Source organism: Rana temporaria, chromosome 4 (genome assembly GCF_905171775.1).
Source record: "Rana temporaria chromosome 4, aRanTem1.1, whole genome shotgun sequence".
In the NCBI taxonomy this organism is placed as follows: Eukaryota; Metazoa; Chordata; class Amphibia; order Anura; family Ranidae; genus Rana; species Rana temporaria.
In genome coordinates, this window is record NC_053492.1 from 194742110 (window position 1) to 194766683 (window position 24574).

A 24574-nucleotide genomic window follows, 5' to 3' on the forward strand; every position below is an offset into this window, starting at 1 on the left:
CGTTGGGTCAAGCCTGATTTACAAAACAAACGCCCACCTCTTTACAATTTGAATTAGGTGGGCTTACGCCGGCCTATTTACGCTACGCAGCCACAACTTTCTTTTAAGAATACGGCACTTGCCTGTAAAAGTTGGAGGCGTAACGTAAATAGGATACGTTACGCCCACACAAAGAAACGCCGATCTACGTGAATCTACCCCTAAATGTTGATACTAGGAAATTCTTAGACAGAGAAGAAAATATATATTTTTTTTATTCTTTTTTTTTTTTCTCTCAACAAGAAAAAAAAAAAAAAAAAAACTTTGCTTTTTACACACATATCTCACTTAGAATAATGTTTTCTGAAAAAATAAATAAAAATACTATTCTTTGTAATGTAAAGTAAATGGTAGCCTCGCTGGCAGAACACGTAAGGCATCAAAGTGGTTCATAAAAGGCAGAATTTTTTTTTTTACCTTAACGCATTCTCCCCTCACCTTCTCACTGTCTGTCAATCACAGTCAGTGAGGCGGGAGCAGGCCGAGCCATCCTCTGTTTGCCTAAGGACACACAAAGCCAGTTTGGGAGAGAGTCTATATGAGTAGCTCTATAGGAAGCAGTTAGGAGGGAGAAGCCAGGAACACCAGCAGGGGACCAGAGAAGAGGGGGATCGGGGCTGCAGGCAAGTAGAACATGTTTGGTATCAAAAAAAAGAAAATAAATGAGGGTTTACAATCAATTCAAGCCCAATTTTGCAACTTTGACATGTGTTAGTAAAACTGTACATATCATCGTGGGAAATGTTAATGGATTACAATCACTTTAAAGTGCATCTACTGTATACCCAAGAATACAATTTTGAAAAAGTTCAAACATTTCTAACAGTGTAAATTTCTTCATACGTAAGGGAACGTAGTGGCTGTTGGCTTTTGCAACATACTGTCTATCAGCTTCTTATGTAAACAGGAAATCCTTTAGTCTGTTTTTAAAGATTACTATACTAGGGGTAACAGACTACATACCAAACAATCCAATGTACAAAAACACTAGTGCTCGACACCAACAACCTTCAATTCATGACAAAAAGAACAAGCCTGAAGTAATACACATATATGCTTCAATTGGAGGTGTTCTTGGTGCAAGGTGAGCTATAAAATCAGCCATTTATCTTTCAGTTATAACAAAAAAAAAAAGAATTACGAGGATTAGATGAAGGGATACTGAAAGGGTTAATGCATTGTACATAATCTTTTTGCATGGTTTAAAGGGAATTATAGTGGTTTTGTAAATATTTTCTTTAGAATATTCAGGACCAAAAAACGTAATTTTTTTCTAGAATGTATTTTTGTCGAGTAATTACAAACACAGTGGGCCACATGGTTAGCCATGTTATTGTGTTCTGCTGGTGGGAAGGGGTTGGAGCGGGGAACTCTCCTGGCCAGCAGAACACAATCATTACTCTGCAGTAGAAGCATGTAAAAATAAATAAATAAAAAAAATAAAAAAATCTGATGAACTGGATGTACCCAAATCAATGGATGGATCGACCTACCCAAACTTGGATCGAATCTCGGCTAGTCCCTGCTGAACCAGGCAAAATTGGATCTCCCCAACCAATTTAAAGATAGAAGAAAAAAAAGGTTATAGGTCAATTTTTTTAAAATCTATCCATAAAAATCCCAATTGGAGGAAGTTGAGCTTTAATGAGCAATTGGATTAGATATCATCTGTCTGACATATGGACACTTTTATCAGATGTTTAGGCTACAGTTCAAAGGTTTACAAATTGAATAAAGATAGCAGCAGATAGGCTTGAATGTATCTGAACATACAGACTGAAGCCATAACAGCACCAGCAGATGTGTCAGATCATGTTAACATCAAACAGACCCTTATTTTGTTTTCTTACACTTTGCTGTTTTTTTTTTTTTTGAGAAAGCTGTAGGACCCTTGTCATGTTTCCATTGCTGTGCCCAAATGGGGAGAATAGCCAGCAAATGACGGGCGGCATCGGCCAGTTCAATAGAAACTGGCCGACAACCGGCCAATGTGTACTGCAGTCAGACCGGCTTCTGTTGAAGGGGACATGACCAAATTTGTCTGAGAGCGCTGACCAGTGTTGTTCAGGCAGGGGTGGCCATCCGGCAGCGGTTCTGCCCTGAACTGTCATTTTTTTTCCCTTCAGCCTGCCATGTTGAATGAAAAAAACTAGCAGTGTGCTAGGCTTTAGAGGGGATTTTTCCTCACTTCCCATTATATCTCTAAGGCTACTTTCACGCTGGGGTGGGGGGGCCTTGGTGGTAAAGCAGTGCAAGTTTTAGCAGCGCTTGACCACTGTTATAGCAGCGCTTTTCCGCCGCTAGCGGGGAGCTTTTAACCCCCACTAGCGGTCGAGAAAAAAAAAAAAAAGGTTAAAAAGTACCCTAAAATCGCAGCTGCCGAAGTGCTTTGGAGGCACTTCGGCAGCGGTATACACCGCTCCCACACTGCCCCAAAGATGCTGCTTGCAGGACTTTTTTTCCCACCCTGCAAAAACACCACCCCAGTGTGAAAGCACTGAGGCTTTCACACTGGGGCTGCAGAAGAGGCGCTTTTCAGGTGCTATTTTTAGCACAAACATTTCTGTAAAACGCCTCGGTGTGAAAGTAGCCCGAGATGACAGTTAAAGCGGAGGTTCACCCATACCTTACACATTTTCCCCTTCGCTTCATGCTCGTTTTGTCTAGGGGAATCGGCTAGTTGTTTTAAAATATGATCCGTACTTACCCGTTTACGAGATGCATCTTCTCCGCCGCTTCCGGGTATGGGCTGCGGGACTGGGCGTTCCTTCTTGATTGACAGTCTTCCGAGACGTCGGTGCGCAGGCGCAGTATAGAGCCGCACCGACGTTTGGCTTCTTTCGGCTACGAGTGACGCGATGGATGCGACCGTCGGAAGCCTCTCGGAAGACTGTCAATCAAGAAGGAACGCCCGCTCCCGAAGACCCATACCCGGAAGCGACGGAAGAAGATGCATCTCAAAAACGGGTAAGTACGGATCATATTTTAAAACAAATAGCCGATTCCCCTAGACAGAACGAGCAGGAAGCTAAGGGGAGAAAAAAAAGGAATTCAGTGAACTCCCGCTTTAATGGAATCTCCCCAATGTAACACCAAGAAATAAAGTAACAAGGGTTTTCTTTCGCCCTTTCCTACTCATTTTAAAATGTAAATATACTTTTAGCTTTAAATATTTACATCACAAGTATATTGCAGTCGGTCATCAAATGTTTTGCTGTCAACCACAATTTCAGGCAGAACTAGCAGTAAGTCTACTGTAAGTAACTGTTCCTGGTGCAGGAAGAGGCACATAATGAATTTAAAATTTCCTTTAGACCTAAAGGATTCATGAGCTCAAACATTAGATACAGTGCTGTGAAAAAGTATTTGCCCCCATTCCCATTTTTTTCCCGCGATTTTTTATTTTTTTGGCAAAATGAGACGCAAACCTTTGTGTTTTTTTTTTTTGGTCCGCAGTGGCTTTCGTCTTTGGAACTCTCCCATGGATGCCATTTTTTGCCAAGTCTCTTTCTTGTTGTTGAATCATGAACACGGACCTTAAAATGGTTCTAAAGGCAGAATTTTTTTTTTCATCTTATTGCATTCGATGCATTAAAAAAAGTTGTAAAAAGGAAAAAAAAATGTTTGCCTAAAATTAATGTCTGCAAGGTAGACAGACAGAATAGTGTAATGATTCTGTTAAAAAAACAAGTAAATACCTATTAAATTCCTTCATCTATATCACCTATATCAAATCGGCGGCTGTTTCCGGTAATGGATACTACTACCAGAAACTACTTTTGGCAAGCTGTGCTGCAAATGAGACATTGCTCCGATTCGGACGGCGCCACACCGATTTACATTTTCTGTACTACTTTTGGTGACGTCTGGTTGCCATTTGTATAGACATCTGTATAGGAACCCGCACCCGCAAAGTCAGACTGACATGCGGGAATGAAATTGTGTGAGTTCAGCTGAACTTGCACAACTTCAATTCCGCTGTCAGTGTGAACCTGGGCTAAATCACAGTTCCTTCACGATTCTTACTTTTTTTCACATAGGGCCAGGCAGGTCTGGATGGCTTTTTTGCCTTAATAAATGAAATCATCATTTAAAAGCTGCATTTTGTATTTACTCGGGTTATCTTTGTGCAATAGCATGTTAAAATTCATATTAAAATATGTTTGATGATCGGAATCATTTAAGCGTGACAAATATGCAAAAAAATAAAATGCAGAATAGCCAAGCTTTTACCAGAGTTAGGCCCCTTTCACACGGGAGGCTGTTCTGCTGATGTTTGTTATTTGTTATTTGAAATTCCAAGACTCCGGGCACAGCAATCACTTGCATTTGTACATTGCAATTAGCTGCGTTTACATGCGGCTGCGTTGGAACATTCTTGCCATTTCTGATGTGCTTCCTGTTTTTCTTTCCTTGTTGCCGCTGTTATCTGCAGGTGAAATAGTACACTGCAATTACCTGCAGTTTTGTGCAGATAGCTGAAATAAAATTCTGGACATGTTACCACTCCTGCAGCCACTCCCCGATTCCTCTTTTAATTGCGATAGTTTGCAGAGGATCTCCTCCCCACACCCACAGTCACAATTTAAGAAGATTGCGGGCGTGTGGGGCTCGGCCCACATGGCTGCATCACTCATTCACAGAGTTCGGCTTTGCGGCTGACTGCTTGTTGTTTTCAATGAACTACCAGGAAGTAGTTTTAAGGGCCTGTAAAGAATTGCGCCTGCAATCAGCAGATCGCAGGTGCAATGCTTTACAGGCTCCTAAAAAATAAAAAATAAACATAAAAAAAATGCATTTATTTTTTAAAAGGTGAACTCATCCTTTAAATACTTTCAGTTAGGGGCAGGCATTTAGGACATGAGAATTTATATGATTGTGTATAAAACAGATCAAAAGATAAAGTCAACAGGCTGTTGAGCTCACCTGCAGCATGATCTGCCCTCAAGTCAAACACTGCAGATCTCAAATTACACATTTTCTTTCTACCTTGCATGTTCAGTGCCAATATATTAAACCAGGTCATGCCAGGTAAACACATGGAGTAATGCTGCAAGACATGTAATGGTCACTCTGCCTGCCCAATCGCAGAACTGGTACTGCTCTCTTACTGCACAAGTCTGACTACGATATATATGATTAACTGCAACTCTTTTTTATATTAATGTATTTTCATCTGCTACTCCTCTGGATACTGAAATGAGAGTGCAAGAGCAGAGAAACGATTATTAAAATGTATTCCTTCTGTATTCAATTGTATTGTAACTGTACTGTCTGCCCTCATGTTGTAAAGCCCTGCGCAAACTATTTGCACTATATAAATCCTGTATAATAATGTAGTCCTTCCCCCGCAGGAGCCACTTGAGTATGTTTGTTGCGTACTCTGCCTTTCAACCACAATAACCGTCTCGACCCCCCTCTGGCACACCTGGCAATAGTTTAAAGTGGATGTAAACCCTCCATACACCCAGTGAAGTGACTAGCCTCAGATGATACACAGAGATAAATCAAGTCTCCCTACATGGGTTTTACATGTATATCTGCTGTCTGCACATTTATATAATGTTTAGAAAGTTCAGATCGCGTTAGGAAATGTTCTCTTCCTGGTTATCACAGAGTGTGATGTCTGGGCATACAGCCAAGATAGCTAAAATTGCTGATTGGAGGAAAGGCGCGCGCACACACCCCCTCTCATTATAGGCAGCGACTCTCAGAGGTGTTTTGTAATAGAACCTGCTCCCTGCTAATCCATTTTAGCAACCCCCCTGGACTGAAGATTCAGGCAGTTTTTTAGCTAAAGTGTCCGAGAATTTGTCAGGAGGTATGAGGCTGATAACAGAGGAACGGTTCAGGGGAGAACTATGGGACTTCGCTCATTTAATTGAGAACAAAATACTGCAGATATATGTGCCCAGCTCCAATTTCATGAAATCGGGTTTACATCCACTTTAAGTGCAAGAACAAATGAGTAACACATACATTATGATAAAACACAGAAATTGTCTTTACTGCAATATTTCTGTGGAAAAGTAACGCACAGTAACAGTGTACATATGTCAAGTAAATCAGCTGAGCAGTAATAACCAAGATCCAGAGCAATATAGCTCAATACTGTATTCATGCTGCTTTCAGGGAATTCCAAACCTGAGAATAACCCCAAAGCAGAGGCAAACACTTACAATGGCAAATATATATCCAATTGTTTACCTCTATATAAAATTGGCTCTAGGAATCCAGGCAGGAGAAGAGCAGAGGAATGACCCTCTCTTATGTCAGACCTCCCTTCTCTGTCTCCTGACACCACAGGCCCAAGCACAAACAAACACTGTACCAAAATCAACATTTAATGGCTTAACTTTCCCGCACCCCCACAACATTCCGTGCCCGGAGTATGTGTGTGCGTGTCCATAAAGCTCCAGTAACTTCAGTCCCTTAGAAGAAAGAGGAGGCCTTGGATCTTCAAATAGCCACTTTAGTTGGTGCACCTAAATTCCTGCTTGGCAACGTGTATCCAATATGTTGACAGTATCCGAATAACAAGGGCGGACACTGACTGCTTAACAGGCCATTAATAAGACCCAGGTTCTGGCAAGTGTAAACAAAGGTCAGGTAACCATGTGCAGTGTCCTTGTTTTCTGCAGATGGGCATGTGCCCTCTAACCAAATGCTGCAATCAGGCCCAAATGAATGTCCTGGAACAGGCAGGCTCTTCTAGCAACCCAAAAGGTCACCTCACACTGGAACGCTTGACACCATCGATGCAGGTGTGCCTGGATATGCACCTGGGAGATCCCCCTCTCACAGGCTGGATATCCCCGATGACTGTGGAACTTGCAAACTGAGCTGTGGACTGACCTTGGAGGCAACAACTCTCCCCTGAGTCCAGTCTCTTCTCCTGCCTCATGGTAACTGAATTCCCTCAGGCAAACAAGATGGAGTAATTTCTTCTTTCCTTCCAGAGCATGCTGAATTTTGTAGCTCCTGCCCCCATACAAGGCTATGGGGCGGTTTTAGATGAAGACTACACATCCCAGGATCCTTTGCAGCTGCTCCTGCATATTGTTACAGTCTCTCTCCTTGGCTCCCCCTTTTCCAGCCAATAGGAACACATTGGAGGGAGCAGAGAGTGGCCAATAGCTGTGCGAGCCATTTGCTCTGACTGAAGTCAGTGTGTGAAGAGAAGGTGGGGGAGAAATCTCCCACAGACACGACAGGCGCGCTCTCCCTCTCTGAAGAGCGTATACCAGTGATGGCGAACCTTGGCACCCCAGATGTTTTGGAACTACATTTCCCATGATGCTAATGCACTCTGCAGTGTATTGGAGCATCATGAGAAATGTAGTTTCAAAACATCTGGGGTGCCAAGGTTCGCCATCACTGGCCTATGCACTCGCGGCGGCCAGCTTGACAAGGTTGCGGGAAAAGTGGGACACCTGCTACAATAATAATAATAATTATAATAAGTGGGTGTGCTTAGACAACCTTAGATTCACAGAAAGGCCAATATAATTCAGTGGGAAGAACTGAGACTTCTATAAATGAAGGATTGACAGGGCAACAATATACAGCAATTCACAGGTAACCAGCGGTATATAAAACCAATGTAAACCGATTTGGGGCTTTGGCTTGATATAGGTTTTTTTAACTTGGTAGAAAAAATATAAAACAAACAAGGTAAAAAGGCAAGTCTACTGTTTTGCAAATTTTACTGCCAACTGAAACCTGCAAGCTCCTCAAGTAAATACATGTACCTTACTCAAAATATACGGATGATTTTGCTGTATGAACAGAAGTAGAATTGACTTTATATAATTTTTTGAATTTGTTTTGAAAGGTATTCAATTTGGCAGCAATCCCACAATGAATATGATTCTGCTGTAATGAAAGCAAAAGAAGCCTAATTCAGGTTATCATCACTGGATTTCAACAAATTCCTCCAAGACAGGGAAGAAAGGAAGTCCTTGAGATGACATAGGATTTCCCCTACAAGCCAGGAAGTAGTACTCAATGCACACCAATATACTAAATACAGATCTTCAATTATTTATTTAAACCATATCTAAAAGTTTTGAAGACCCGGACCGTAAAAATCAGTCATCAAGGAGATCATCATATAAAATGATGCAATCCCAACATATACCCTATGATCAGATGGCATTTGAAGAACTTTGATGAATATTTCTGCAAAGTCACTATTTGTAAAAGGGCAAGCTTTAGTCTACTTAGCATTATGGTCAGTGGTGGACAAAGATGGCTGTCAGAAGAGATCGCTTTGTGTAAAACTGCCCATAGAAGGATCAAAATGTAGATGTTCAGCAGGGACCGGCCAAACTCTAAAGCAGGGATATGCAATTAGCGGACCTCCAGCTGTTGCAGAACTACAAGTCCCATGAGGCATAGCAAGACTGACAGCCACAAGCATGACACCCAGAGGCAGAGGCATGATGGAACTTGTAGTTTTGCAACAGCTGGAGGTCCGCTAATTGCATATCCCTGCTCTAAACCATCTATGGCTGTTCCAGTTCAACAGAAGTTAATTCTGAACAGGACCGCTGCAGCTGCAAATGAGTGTATTCTGACAGCGGAGGTCTCACAATGGCACAGCAGGGAGGACTCCCCCATCCATCTCACATAGGTGAATGATAGAATCCATCCTTTTTATTTCCTCCCATCAGAAAAAAAAGCAGGCATTTTGGCCAGGCCGACTGTACACAGGGCATGGGAGAAGTCTTGGTAGGCTGGAAAACCCCTTTAAGCTTGAGGTAAAGTACCTGAAGGGCCATAGATCATGTGTTAAAGAGAAGTGTGGGATTAAAAATAAAACAATGTACATACATATGGTCCGATGCTGCATCTGTCACCCGCCACTTCTGGAGCGACTAAGAACTGAGCAATCAAAGACTGCCTATTGCTCAGTTCTCAGTCTTTACAGAGCAGACAGCCTGTGACTATCTCGCTGGCTCTCCGCTCTGCCCCTCCAGCACTTGGTGATGGGCCGTGTGGGGGGCAGCCAGCAGCACACTCAGACTGAGCCAACTGCGGCTTAAGCATCTGGGTGGATCCCGACATTAAAGCAGAACTATACTCATAAAAAAAAAAAAAAAAAATCTAGTTCCTTAGCAAGGAACAAACATTCCACATTAATAATTATGCTACCAACATTAGAATGTGCTGAAAATTGCCTCCAGCATTGCTCCTGTTTCTTTTTGCTGGAGGCTGCCATTTTACTGAAGCCCAGAGCCCCTGAACAGCAGTAAATCAAAGCACAACTAAATCTATTGATTTAACAGTTTCATTCCTGGAATGCTGGGACTGCCAACGGTCACATTTGCTTGTTTCTAAATCGTCAACTAAACTGTCAAACTGAATGTGCAGAGCAGGGTGAGACAGTGCATTACTGAATTCAAAGAATTCTAGACACTTATTCTTAATGTTTTACATAGCTATAGGTGCAAAAGGGCCCAGCCTGAAGTGATCTAGCAGGACTTCATCTTCCGACTAAAGTTCCACTCCAGATCCCTCCAGAGTATGGACCAGCTGAGTAACGTCTACCCGCTGTCAGCTGAATTTGAGTCACAGGAGTGCAGAACGAAATGCACTCACAGGAGGAGAATAGGGCTAAATGAGCTTTGGCTCCACTTCTTTAAATCTACCAGATTTATACATAAACGGTATATGAATACATCCATCGGTATCCAAAACCAATAACTGACAGGAATAGTAGATACATCTTTTACACACTTATGGAGCTGTGCATTCCATACGATAACTAAGGATAACAATTTGGTCATGCAGACTATTATGTGGAATTAGAAACATGACTGGTAGGCCTAAACATCATATAAGAACTATATTGGTTGTACAATTCTGCTCTAAATAAAAAGGACAACCAGGATCTTGAATTTTCATTATGTTACACTCCTATTATAATCTATTCATATTTCCTCAGGAATCAGTTTTATGACCAGACGCAATCCAAATTGATCTGCTCCAGGAATGAACATTCTATAAGCAGTAAAGTTAGAAAAGTATCATAAAAAGGCTAAAGATAAGCACACACACACACGCAATGCAGTATCCATTAACTGATTTTACCAAAGATTTCTATCAACAATACATTGCACACCATCAAAACAGATTCAAATGGTTACACTCACCTCAGTCTTGCAGTCTTTCTCCAGGCACTGCACACTTAGTTTAAAGAAGCTCCTATGAATCGGGGGGAATTAACCTGAAAGAGACCACAAAGCAAGCCTCAAAACATGGGGAGGGGGATGTCACATCTACTGTAGCACTCATATCCTGCTTCCAAACCCTGACTCACCTCCCCTCCTCTTTCAATAGATCAGTGCTTTGGGTAAACATTTCCAAATATGGAAAACATGACAAAGAAGCTTGTCAAATATCATCCCTTCTCTGGTTTTCCCCGTTTTGGTACTTGGGAAAAATTAAAGAAAAAAAAAAGCAATATCTAGAGACAGAATTCCAGTGTGTGTATATCATTAACCCCAGGAGATTGGGCCCTGCCTGCTGCCCCTATGCTTAAATTCCTCACATAGCACTGCAATGTCAGATTTGCAGAGAACACTTTGTACAGTCATGGAACAAGCTCTGTGCAGGAATATGGAAACAATATCACTTGTGCCAATTTATGGTGTATATGCCGATCAAAGATTGCAACAAGAACTCAAGAACGTTATGACAAAAAGAGATATATATATATATATATATATATATATATATATATATATATATATATATATACACATACACACACACACACACACACACACACACACACACACAAATATATGTAGATTTTTTTTTACTCCCACTGACAATCAATAGTGGGAGCATTTTTCCTCACACTGACCAGCAATGCAAGGGGATACCAAGTTACATACTCCTGACCATTTGTAGGTTACACCAGGGGTTGACATATTTGCTTGGAATCTAGGAGCCAGCTAAAAAAGTTAGGAGCCAGAAAACGCGCCCCGTCGAGCTTGCGCGCAGAAGCGAACACATACGCGAGCAGCACCCGCATATGTAAACGGTGTTCAAACCACACATGTGAGGTATCGCCGCGATTGGTAGAGCGAGAGCAATAATTCTAGCCCTAGTCCTCCTCTGTAACTCAAAACATGCAACCTGTAGAATTTTTTTAAACGTCGCCTATGAAGATTTTAAAGGGTAAAAGTTTGTCGGCATTCCACGAGCGGACGCAATTTTGAAGCATGACATGTTGTGTATGAATTTACTCGGCGTAACATTATCTTTCAATATATAAAAAAAAAAAAAAAATGGGGATAACTTTACTGTTGTCTTATTTTTTAAATAAAATAAGTGTAATTTTTTCACAAAAAAAGTGCGCTTGTAAGACCGCTGCGCAAATACGGCGTGACAGAAAGTATTGCAACAATCGCCATTTTATTCTCTAGGCTGTTAGGATAGATATTAGAGGGAAGAAGATGGCAGTGAAAATAGTGAAAAACAACATTAGAATTGCTGTTTAACTTGTAATGCTTAACTTGTAATACCAACGGCCACCACCAGATGGTGCCAGCTTACACATCTGGTGGTAATAACTTGTAATACCAACGGCTCACCACCAGATGGCGCCAGCTCCCTTCCAAGCCAAGTCGCCAGGACCCTATTTCTAGTTGCCATGGCGACCGGGATTTGTCGAGCCCTGGGTTACACACTCCTGACTGGATTGTAGGGGAGTGCCATATGTCGGGAGAGGGAAGCAACGGGTAAGTAAAAGTGCTTTTACTGTCCCCTAGACATAAATGTGCAGTTAGCCCTTGCAGTGCAGGTGGAAACCCCAATGCAAGACATGACATTTAGGACTCTTTTACACATGCAGTGCTCTCTGTAAAGTGATCCAATGCAGATCACTCTTCAGAAAGCATTTGGCAGAGGGTAAGAAGTCGTTATATTGTCTCCCCACTACATGATTTAACTCCTTAAACCCTGCACTAGTGTGCCACAAGCTTGTTCAGCTAACTCCATTCAGTTAAAGTGGAGATAAATGCCGCCGCATAACAGCTGCAGCATATGTATACCACCATTTGCTGCCTCTGCAGCTCAAGGGGAAGCAGTTGGTAGGTGACTAAAATATGGCTCGGCTGAGCATTTGTACCACCCTACAACAATTCAATAGTGGTGAACTAAAATTTCGGCTGCCGAAACATATCGCCCGAAAATGTGAAGAAAAGGTGCCGATAATGGCCCTGAAAAGCCTCACATTGCGGGGGTGTCATCCGTGGTCCTCTCCTAGCAAAGCGGCGATCTCCCTGTGTCACGGAGCTGAATTGTCTGGGCGGCCGCAGTAACAATTTCCTACCTCCTGTGATAAACAGCACACTGATCTAATGCCGGTACATTGAATAAGTGTGACGTACCATAGGAGGCAGGATTGCGGCTGTGAAATTCAAACCCAGCAACGTGACAAAGCGGGAGATCGCTGCTCTTATCCGGGCTCTGGCAGGCTGCATCTGACGGGCACCAGTGAGGCTGCATTGATCTCTTGTATCATGTCTGCTAGAGGTGCACCCGAATGGAAATTTTGCAAACACCATTAGCAGGGTGTTTAAGTTTAACTACTTCAGCCCCGTAAGGATTTGCCCCCTTAATGACAAGGCCATTATTTGCAATACTGCACTGCTTTGCTTTAACTGACAATTGCACGGTCATGTGACTTTGTACCCAAACAAAATTGATGTCCTTTTTTCCCCCAACAAATAGAGCTTTCTTTTGGTGGTATTTGATCACCTCTTTTTAAATAGTTTTTACTGGTAATGCCGGTGAGCTACGATTTTTAGAGGTGGATAAATCTGACCCTAAATTACACTTTTTGGGGACCAGTGACATTATTACATTGATCAGTGCTATAAAAATGCACCGATCAATGTATAGATGGCACTGGCTGGGAAGGGGTTATCGCTAGGGGGGAAATAAAAGGGTTTAAATCAGTTTCCCTCAGTGTGTTATAACTGTAGGGGGGTGGGCTGCCTGGGACATGATAGAGATCGTTGTTCCCGATCACTGGGAACAGCAGATCTCTGAGATGTCCCCGCGGGCCCGCAATGTTACATGCACGGACAGATGTACAGGTACGTCAATTCATGCAGGAGAGCCGACCTGCCGCAGTAAAAGTGTGACGGCTAGTCGGCAAGTGGTTAAGTGAGAGATTGCAGACATGATACAAGAGAGTTTGCTAGAGACTGCAGACTGAAATTTTTCTTGAGCTTTCCATGCACTAAAAAGGTGGCAATAATGGCCAACAATAACTTCATATTAATTAAAATTGATGATATTAATTAAAAAGTCAAATATAATACAAATCTACAGCATCTCACAAAAATAAGAAGTACACCCCTCACATTTTTGTAAATATTTTATTTATGCCATGTTGAACTGCCAGTGACCAGTATAAGAGAGTGAGAGCGATAACACCAAATTTAACACACCTGAGACCTTGTAACACCAACGAGTCACATGACACCGTTAAGGGAAAATGGCTAACTGGTCCAAATTTGGACATTTTCACTTAGGGGTGTACTCACTTTTGTTGCCAAAGGTTTACACATTAATGACTGTGTGGAGTTATTTTGAGGGGACAGCAAATTCACACTATTATACAAGCTGTACACTCATTACTTTACATTGTAGCAAAGTTTCATTTTTTCAGTAATGCCACATAAAAAATAAAAAATTTACAAAAATGTGAGGGGTGTACTCACTTTAATGAGATACTGTATATAAAAATATAACGTTTTCCAGTCGGTGCACCCTTACAATTTGATACAATGATGGTGTTCAACAGATCTTTAGCAAAAACAAAAGTTTTTTTGGAACAATTTTCTATCCATGTATGGCCAGCTTTACTTTAACTGGAGTTGGGCTTTGAAAGTCCATCTACACTTCTCCATTCTTGTGCACATTAAAGTGGAATTCCAGGCTCTAACCAAGCTTAAAACTGCTGCCCCCCCTACTTCTAACTCCTATTCCAACTACTCTGTAAAAGAAAGGCTTATACTTGCCTATTCCAGGGCACTTGGGTCCGGCCACATGATCAGCTCCCAGCAGCAGCTTCAGGGGAGTGGGATAGTAAACAATGGATGCCCCACACTAGGCCCATCAGTGATGTCACCGCCCAGGCTTTCTATCTGTTATCGGCGCTCTGGCCTCTCCCCTGAAGCTGGAGAGATCACATTACGTGGACATGAGCTCCCTGAGAATAGGCAAGTATAAGCATCTTCCTTTTACAGGGTAGTCGGTATAGGCATTAGAAGGGAAGAGGGAGCAGTTTTAGACTTAGACCCCTTTCACACAGAGGCGGTTTTCAGGTGTTTTAGTGCTAGAAATGACCTCTACCGCCTGAAAACCGCCTCCCATTCATTTCAGTGTGACTTTTCACATTGGGGCAGTGCACTTGCAGAATGTTAGGAAAAGTCCTGCAAGCAGCATCTTTGGGGCAAGTTTGGGAGCACTGTATACCGCACGCTCTACCCTTTGAATTCCAAAGCGCTTGAAAAGCGCTGAAACACTGGCACTTTTAACCCTTTCTTTGGGGTTAAAAGTGTCCTAGCGGCTGAAAAAACAAACATCGCTTTAACCCCAACATCCGGGCGCTGCAGTGTGAAAGTAGCCTTAGAGCCTGGAATTCCACTTAAAGCATGCATTACTGCAACATAAGGGAGTCAAGTACATTGTGGTGTCATTAATTTGGAACAACACTCAATGCAGTAAAGCAACACGGCTTCAATGCACATACCTTGCAGTGCACCACAACGCACTACTAGTGCGCTGTGTTAGAAAAATACACATGCACATGTATACAAACATGCGGCCTCACAGAGGTGGGCCTGCACGTTTTTTTGTGCTGAAAGTGAGTTTGATGGAGTACCCCTGGTATGGAGACCTGAGCAGTCACTGACTGTTAATAGATTTACATTTGCCACTAAATAAAAGTCCAATTTGTCCTGCAAAAACAAGGTCCAATTCACCTGCATACAAGAAAGGTATGCAAGACAAGTACGAAGATATGGTAAGCAGACTGGTTGGAGAGTTGAGCTGGGAATTTTCTCTGGTTTTGTCTTTCATGCGTACAAAGATTTGTACATTTGTTCCAACACATGCCATGTCAAAACGGTGCTCGGACATTAAAGGTTAACCACCTTCATTGAGTAGTTAGGGTTCTTTTACACTGGGCAGCTCCACTTCATTCAGCAGGTGATCCATGAGCAAATCTCTGGCTGAATCACATGAATATATCAGTTTCATGACATCTGTGTCAGTTTTGTTGTCCACATTTTAACAGTAGACTGTAATGGACCGCTAATGGCTCAATGGGCTGCAGGATCTAAATGGTCGTTTGTGCATTTATTATATAAAGCTGCCTCCGATGTCTCGTTATGAAAAAAAAAAAAAAAAAAAAAGGATGCAGTCTTCTTTTTGTTTTTTTAAATTCCCCGAGCCGCGACATATTTAAAAGGTAGGCAATTGTAAACAGACACAAGCCTGTTTACATGCCCCCGCCCACAGACCTGCATGGAGCTTACAATCAGGTCCACTTGAAAAGCTGACAGGTGGACATAAAATCGGAAAGTTAACATGTTATCAGAGAAAACTCCCACTTTGCAAATAAATAGATTTAAAACAAAATCTAACACCTGCAAGATAAAGGCATAATGAGCTAGTATGCTTAGCATACTAGCTCATTATGTAATACACACCTGGGATCGAAGCCCCCGCTGCGGTGCCCAACACAGCACCGGCTGGCAGCATATCGTCCCGGAGTTAATTTCAGGTATCGCGGCTCCTGTGATTGGCTGGAGCAGCGATGAAATCACTCCTGCCGGTAACGGCACAGTCACTGAAAGCAACGGCACGTACATGCACATGTGCCGATTACACATGCAAATACAGGGGATATCCCCAAAACCATTCAGGTGAAGGAGATATCCATGGTAGCTAAAAGTAAGCCTTATTATAGGCTTACCTGTAGCATAAAGTGTGTTGTAAGGGTTTACAACCACTTTCAGTCCTTATGAGTTTATACTGGCACCTTTATAACCATTCAACAAAGAGTTATACTACAAACTTGAAGACCAAAGGGAGCAGAACAAAGAAAACGTGCATAGCTCTCATAACGATAACTGTTACAGGGTACCGAAAGCCAGATCCCCTTGGCGGATTTCTGTTTAATTTTTAACCATTTGAGCATGCCATATTGCACAGACTTTACATAGTTAACGGAAGTCTTTAGTCAGTCAGTCAGCAGTGCAAATGAATAAAAGTCAAAATAACAAAGTTAAGGAGTCTGATGACATGTGCATGTGGGTTTTGGGTGTAGCCGTTATATTTTGTTAATCAAGAACACTCTCCACTCCTCTTCAATACTCAGTAGACAAAGAAGAAAATCTATGGACTGTGGGAAGCAACCATGCAACAAGCAAATTCACAGATCTTTGCACTCAATATTGGGAATTCTAGGCATGCAGTCTAAAATACAGAGCGAAAATGTGCAAAGTGAAGTCTAGGCTGGAAAAAAGAATCTGTCCCTTATGTAATATAGCTGAACAATTTCCCATGTCTGCCATATTTTTAAGGAAAAGTATCAACAGCAACAAAGATGATGAGGGAAATTTTAGAGACACTTTAAATATCAGATGATTACTATGCTAAGGCAAGGCACCATGGGATCCAAGGCAAGCCAGAAAAGACGGTCAACTGCGTCTCAGGGAATCAGAATTATAAATCTGCATCAAGCACAGCATTACAATTAAACTTCAATCATCTCAAAAGAAAAGATATCAATATAGGGAGTATGCTTGTGGCATTCCTTTAGTGCAAATGTAACACAACTTGACATTGTAGGATTACTATTCAGAACCAAAAATCAATTAGGGCCTTTATACACTGGTGTGTTTAAAAACACAGTATGCATTTTTCAAATAAAACGCACATCGCATTTTTAATGCACCTTTAATGCATTTTCATCCCTGGTCACTTGAGAAAAAAATTGACATGCACCACAGTTCCATTGACTAAAATTGAAGGTGCATTTTTCGAATAGGGACCTAAAAATGCAGCGAGCAAGTCCCTTTTTAAAATGCGGTGCAGAGATGTGAACAGATAGAATTTAAACGTTACTATTTTTCATGTGCTTTTGTCACACTGAAAAGGTGCCTTTTAGAGTGACTAAACTGCACCGGTGTGAACAGGGCCTTAGGCATGATGGAAAATAGAATTTGCTTTAACTTCTACCCAATTCTGCGTGTCCATTTCTTCAGCCATGCTAGTGCACAAACGTACACCAGGCAATTTATACTTGGCATTTGATATAAAAAAAACAGGGTGTATAGGGACAGAAGATGTGCTTTTCAACACAATTGGTAGATCCAGGGATATACTGTAGGCAGAAAAAATTCTGTTCAAATCCCAATTTTGCAGTCCTATTGGTCCTTTAACCACTTCCTGCCCGCCGGCCGTCATATGACCTTCTAGACTTTGAGCGGGGATATCTGAATGATGCCTGCAGCTATAGGCATCATTCAGATACCATCTTTTAGAGCCAGCGATTCCCTACACCATAAGAAAGATCATAGCAGCCGTTCCCCCTGGGAAGCCGAGAACGTTTTTTTTTTTTTTTTCCAGGCTTCCCAGCCTAGAGGTGAGATGTGGGGTTTTATTGACCCCATATCACACTGTAAAGAGGAACCGTCATGCTTATTCCTATTACAAGGGATCTTTGCATTCCTTGTAATAGGAATAAAAGTGATAATTTTTTTTTTTTTGTCAAACAAAAAAGAAAAAAAAAAGTATAATAACAAAAAAGTGCCACTGTCCCCGTGTGCTCGCACTCAGAAGCGTATGCATACGCAAGTCCCACACACATATGAAAACAGTGTTGAAACCACACGTGAGGTATTGCTGCGAATGTTAAGAGCGAGAGAAATAATTTCATCCCTAGACCTCCTCAAACAAAAAATGTAACCAGTAAAAAAAAAAAAAAAAAAAAAATTTAAAAGCTTTACCTATGGGGATTTTTAAGTACCGAAGTTAGGCGCCATTCCACGAGTGTGTGCAATTTTGAAGCGTGACATGTTAGGTATCTACTCAGCGTATCTTCATCTTTCACAATATGCAAAAACATTGGGCTAACTTTACTCTATTTTTAAAAAGCATAAAAATAACAAAAAAACACATTTGAAAAATTGCTGCGTAAATACTGTGCAAGATAAAAAGTTGCAACAACCGCCATTGTATTTTCTAAAGTCTTTGCTAAAAAAAAAAAACAATGTTTGGGGGTTCTATGTAATTTTCTAGCAAAAAAAAATTATGATTTTTACATGTAGGAGAGAAGTGTCAGAATTGGCCTGGGTGGCAAGTGGTTAAGCAAGGCGACCCCTAAATCTATCATACACAGTTGCAGTCTAATTGTACAGTCTTCTATACCCAGAGCTTTGTAATGCTATGGCCAACATGACTGGTTACAAATAGAACAGAACAGAAGTGGCAGGCTAAATGATTTTTGGTAAAACTAATAGAAATTGAAGAGACGGTCGAATTTCGAACAAATTTTCTTTTCAAAAATCAGAAAGTTATTTTTTTTGTGATCCGATGATGCCACCATTGATATCCGAAATTCGTCCGACCAAACCTTCATGTTGCCGGGAATATTCTTTTTTCTCCGGGAATATTCTTTTCTTGCAAATGCGCATTTTTTTTTCTATTACATTTCTCGCACGATTCTCCCATCATTGATCAGAAAATCGTTTGTTTTTCAAAAAAATTACAACATGTCGGATTCCTTGAATTTGATTGCCGCACGAAAATCGGCTGTTGCTGCAGCACACCAACAGTGCGAAATTCATACAAAAATTCTTTGATACGATTTTCGAAAGAAAATTATTTCGAAATTCGAACCGTTTATGGCCGCCTTAACGTAGACCCGCTGATTGGCTCCTGCTGTGTTCTGCACAGTGGGAGCTGGTTGCCGACGACCCCCGTGCACGCCGAAGACCCGGAAGAGCAAAATTGCGTACCTGTATGTGATTTCGCGTAGAAGAGCGGCCGCTCCCGCAGTATATGTATGTGGGGAGGTCGGCAAGTGGTTTTAAAAAATAAAAATGCGGCTGTGCAGGGCTCCACTCACCCAGCTGTATCATTCATTCAGAGTTCTGTAAACGTGAGCACTACAAGTACCAACATCCTTTGCAGCTCTTACTGCAATGGGCCATTAGTCAGTTGATGAAATGGTACATATAACTAAAAAGCTTTGTTTTCTTTCTAACCATACCTCTGCACAGTGCGACTGTCACAGGTAATAATTGCTAAATGGTTATTACCCTTGTTTTTATTAGTTCACTGATGGCTCACGAATGTGCACCATTCCAGTATAGACAATTATCTTGTGATCTTTTAATAATCTTTGGCAGAACAGGAAAACCTATGGGAAGTGGCAACAAAACTGAAAGAAACAGTGTGTCGGTTACATGAAATTATATCTACAAAGGGAAAAAAGCACAGCGTCTCCACAGGATGCAAAAAGAAATCCCACGCTCCAGCCAGCAATCACTGTCCAAACAAGCAATTTACAACAGAATTTCCATAGAGTAACAATCAAAACAGTGCAACTTTGTCAGCAAATTATGGGTTTGCTTAGCACCTTTTAATAAAAGCATGCTAGCAAGCATATTAATAAATACTGAAAAGTTGATTTCTGCATGACCTGCTGGAGCTTTTCTTTTGTAAAAATTATAAAGACTGCCATTATCACCACAAATATGATATAATAGCTTGCTTCTATAAAACAAACAAAATGTAGATAAATATATAACTTCTCAAGCATGCATAGGTAAAGCCCAGCAGCCTGAGGTCTCATCGTCCACATTAAATGCCAGGGCTTAAGAACCTACATTTACATCTTAAAATTAATGAGCTGGAAAAGTGGGTCACCCAATACTTACTTGAGCCCCATCTCTATCCAGCAATGTCCATAAGTGCCTCGGCCAAAGAGACATTTTTGTTTTGGCCCTATGTATTCAGTAACAACTTTTTAGGCCTCATGCACACACGGGACATTTTTACAACTGCTGTCTTTGGCGTCAGGTGTTTTTTGTTTTTTGTTTTTAGAGATCCATGGCCTTTGGTTAAGGTGGGTGGTCATACTGTTATGGCCAATTGGTGTACTGTCCAGAAGAAAAGCTGCAATAGTGATATAATAGTGATATATATTTGGCTGTTTAACATCTGGAAAGCACATGCTTGGCTTGCAAATGACTAAAAAGGTAAAAATGTCAGCTATTTTTATCGTAAAAATAACATAAGAAAAAAAAAAAAAAAAAAGAGAAGGAGAACCTCTTATGCACATAAGTTTTCTCTTTTTTTTTTTATGGGGGGGGGGGGGGGGGGGGGGGGGGTGACACCACCACAGAAATTAGCCAAGGGCCATCAAAAATACAAGGCAAAAATTGCATAAGAAGCATTTACAACTAAAATCAGCCCACAACTGCTGCGAAAAAAACAAATGGAACCAGTCAAACAAACATATTGGGAAGGAAAGGCATGTGGGTCAGATGTATCCAGATGTTCAGAGGAACATCGGCTAAAGCAGTTTTATTTTGAAATGTCTGCATTTTGCAAGAACAAACATTATAATACAGATGATCCTCTTTAGGAGCTAAATGGAAGTTGCTCATTGACTCATCAAGGTCAGATATGTAGATTGTGCAAGTTAAGCAACGATGCCAAAAAGAAGAAGGAAAAACATCATAGTCAAATAATATATGTTGAACTCCCCTGTCTACCAGAAAAGAGACAAAATAAGAAATTATAATACAAAAGCTTAAATGCACATCTCTAACCTTTAGGCTGGGTTCACACTATTGCCACATGTGGCTCACAGCAGGGGTTCACCATTTTAGGTCTGACTTCAGCCCATATTTTTGGGCTGAATTCAGACCAAAAGACACACAGGACCCCTGTAAAAATTGACCGGCTCCACAGAGAGCTGGTCACAATCTCCCGACATGCGAATTGGATGTGGGGGAAACTTACATGCAATTCGCATAGGTGTGAACCCAGCCTTAGCCATTTAAGCTCATGGTCAAAAATAGCATACTAAAACACAGATGGATCTTGATAATTTAACACAGCAGTTCTATGATGCCAAGATCACAGACTATATAGAAGTAAAACAAAATAAAGTATGGCTTTCGTTCAACAGATAAAGCAATTATTCTACCCCTTTATAAACATTAGTTTAGCCGTATCTTGTATGTGCGGTTACATTTTAGTCACCAATTCTCAGGAAAGAGGTTGTTAAATTAGAAAGAGTTCAGACAGATAACAAACTTGAGGGGGATGGAAGACCTCAGGTATGAGGATAAATTACAGTTATACACTCTGGGGAAGGAGGCGTTTAAGAGGGGATATGATTACAACGTACAAATATATAAAAAGGTGTCTTTTCCCAACTGCATAAAAAACACAATATATTTTTCAATGTTTACAGACCAAAAAAGGTGTAAAGCTGACCAAACATTAGTAGAATTTCATTCAAACTTTTTTGTTTTAGTTTTAACAACATTAGTTGGATTTTCTAAATGTTAGTGGGGTCAAAAACATTTGCCTTTGACCACATGGACAATAAAATTCAAAGGAGCAGTGAATAGGAACTTCTTGATGTCATGTATGACAGGCTTATGCCTCTAAACTAATACCCAATATGTCACGCTTCAAAATTGCGCCCACTCGTGGAATGGCGACAAACTTTTACCCTTAAAAATCTCCATAGTCGAAATTTAAAAAAATTCTATAGGTAGCATGTTTAGAGTTACATAGGTAGTCTAAGGCTAGAATTATTGCTCTTGCTCTACTGATCGCGGTGATACCTCACGTGTGTGGTTTGAATACCGTTTTCACATGCAGGGGCTACTCACGTATGCGTTCACTTTTGCACGCGAGCTCGGCGGGACGGGGCGCATTTAAAATTGATTTCAATTTTATTTTTTATTTTTTATATATATATATATATATACATACATACATATATATATATACATACACACACTATATATATATATATATATATATATATATATATATATATATATATATATATATATATATATATATATATATATATATATATATATATATATATATATATATATATATATATATATATATATATATATATACATATACATACATACATACATACATACATATACACACACACACCTTTTTTTTTTTTTTTTTTTTTTTTTTAAGAACAAAGTGTTAAAATAAAAGAAGTAAAAGAAAAAAAGCACGATAGGACCTCTTAAATATAAGATCTGGAGTCAAAAAGACACCAGATCTCATATTTACACTAAAATGCAAAAAAAAAATTGTAATTTGAAAAAAATAGCCATGACTGGAAGTGACATTTTTACGCCGCTTCCACCCTGCAATGGTATGGAGACAGGTGGGGGCCATCTTCCTCTCACTCGTCTCCATACCACACACAGAAGAGGAACCGCAGCCGATAAAAGTGATCTTGCGGCGAATCTACCGCAGAGACAACAATTATTGGAAACCAGACCGCCCGCTGAAGAGAATACTGGGGTTATGGCAGTTAGCTGCTGCCATAACAAAGATATTCCTCTTCAAACAGCCAATGTATATCGGCATGCGGCGGTCTGGAAGTGGTTAAAAAGGCATACCACTGGTGAGTGGGGACCCAGGAAGGGAGCACAGCGTGGCACTGGAATCCTTAAAAGCAGAAATTGAACACGTATGGACACTCTTTATGCACAGATGGGCTTTGATATTATTTGATATTTGACTTCACTATAGATTAGGTTTTAATATTTCATGAATTATTAATTTAGTTATTGGAGCAGCGCTTAGTATTAATTTCACTTATCACTATTCCATTAAAAAGTTAGCTGGAGAACTTTCAAACTGGAAAAATTTCCCAATAGGATCTAATCACAGCCAGTCACAATAGTAAAAACACTGAATGAATGTTTATCATTTAGAAAAAATGGTTGATCAGAACAGTGACATTCACCGTTATAAGCGATCACAGGAAAAAAAAAAAAAAAGGAAGAAGAAAATCCTGATCACCTCAGCAGATTAGTACAGCATTACTATGGTAACACTGTATTGCTTTGGTAAAAAAAAAAAAAAAAATTATATTATATATATGATTTTTTTTTTTTTTTTATGTTGTAATTTTTTTGGTCAGATTGTTTCAGTAAATGAAGAAATAAATAAAAAAACTAAAAAATATAAATATAAATTATATATATATATATATATATATATATATATATATATATATATTTATATTTATATTTTTTAGTTTTTTTATTTATTTCTTCATTTACTGAAACAATCTGACCAAAAAAATTACAACATAAAAAAAAAAATATATATATATAAAAACTTGCAAAGCTTTTTATTAAATACCTTAATGTCTACTCTCCAAAAAAGGGTAATTTGGGGGGATATGTCTACTGTCCTAGCATTTTTGGGCCACACACACAATCTCACATTTTTGTAAATATTTTATTGTATCTTTTCATGTGACACACAGAAATTATACTTAGCTACAATGTAAAGTAGTATATGGGCGGAGCATTTACTACCAGACGTCACCACGCCCCAGCTAACCGGCTGAAACCGCTGCTGGAAGGTTTTTACTCTGTTTTTAAAAGACTGTTCTGCAGAAATTAGCTTTTACATTTTGATGTCAGTAAACCTGCTTTTCAATAAAGGTTTTTTTTCGATTACCCAAATCATACTGCACTATGAAGCTTTTTTTTGCTCTTCCTCTAAATATACTTGCACACCACGCCACCCCTTTGGAAGCCGAGATTGCCTGAGATCCATCACATCCCTGGGAAATTGAAGACGGACACGCCAGCATACCATTGCTTAAACTACGAGGATCCCTTTGAGTGACCCCTGGTTTCTATGAGCCCGTAAGACCTCCGTAATAGAGGTCCACCGGATCTGGTAAGCGGCTATTCTGTCTGAATGTATATCAACGGCTGAAAATCTTTTTGGATATCATTGTCGGATGAATTTTCTATTGTGTGATTACATCCAATCAACATCATTTGTAGTGGACACTTGTTTTTGTATAAATCACTTGCACTGCTCCCCCATGGGATGTATCCAATTTTTCCAATGTAGCATTTATTTGTAAACATTTCTTCCTTTTTGTAATAGGATAAGTCTCTGTTTTTTTTTTCTTTTGGTTGCGCATTTTTTACCCATTGTTGACAAAGTAGTATAAACCCCTTTTTTTTCCCTAAACTCCTTGAACGTCTACAATCAACTGAACGACCACCTTGCCAATAATAGCCTTCTTGATCCCCTTCAGTCTGGATTTTGTCCTCAACACTCCACAGAAACTGCTCTCCTAAAAGGAACACTAACTCTTTACTCCTACTCTTGGACCTCTCTGCTGCTTTTGATACGATAACCACCCCCTCCTCCTCAGAAAACTCCATGCCTTTGGTCTCCG

General features: G+C 40.3%; 1 protein-coding gene across 3 annotated transcripts in view; it reads right to left on the bottom strand.

The window, feature by feature from the left end:
- LOC120936862 (LIM domain containing preferred translocation partner in lipoma) overlaps positions 1-24574 on the bottom strand; it is a 428104-nt gene that overhangs the window by 365927 nt on the left and 37603 nt on the right. For 2 of the 3 annotated variants that reach the window (XM_040349584.1, XM_040349586.1), the window contains one exon: positions 10197-10270. The exons of the other annotated variant lie outside the window; for it this stretch is intronic. The gene's annotated coding sequence lies outside the window, so the exon portion shown is untranslated. The remainder of the gene's footprint in view (positions 1-10196; positions 10271-24574) is intronic. 3 annotated transcript variants of the gene reach the window in all.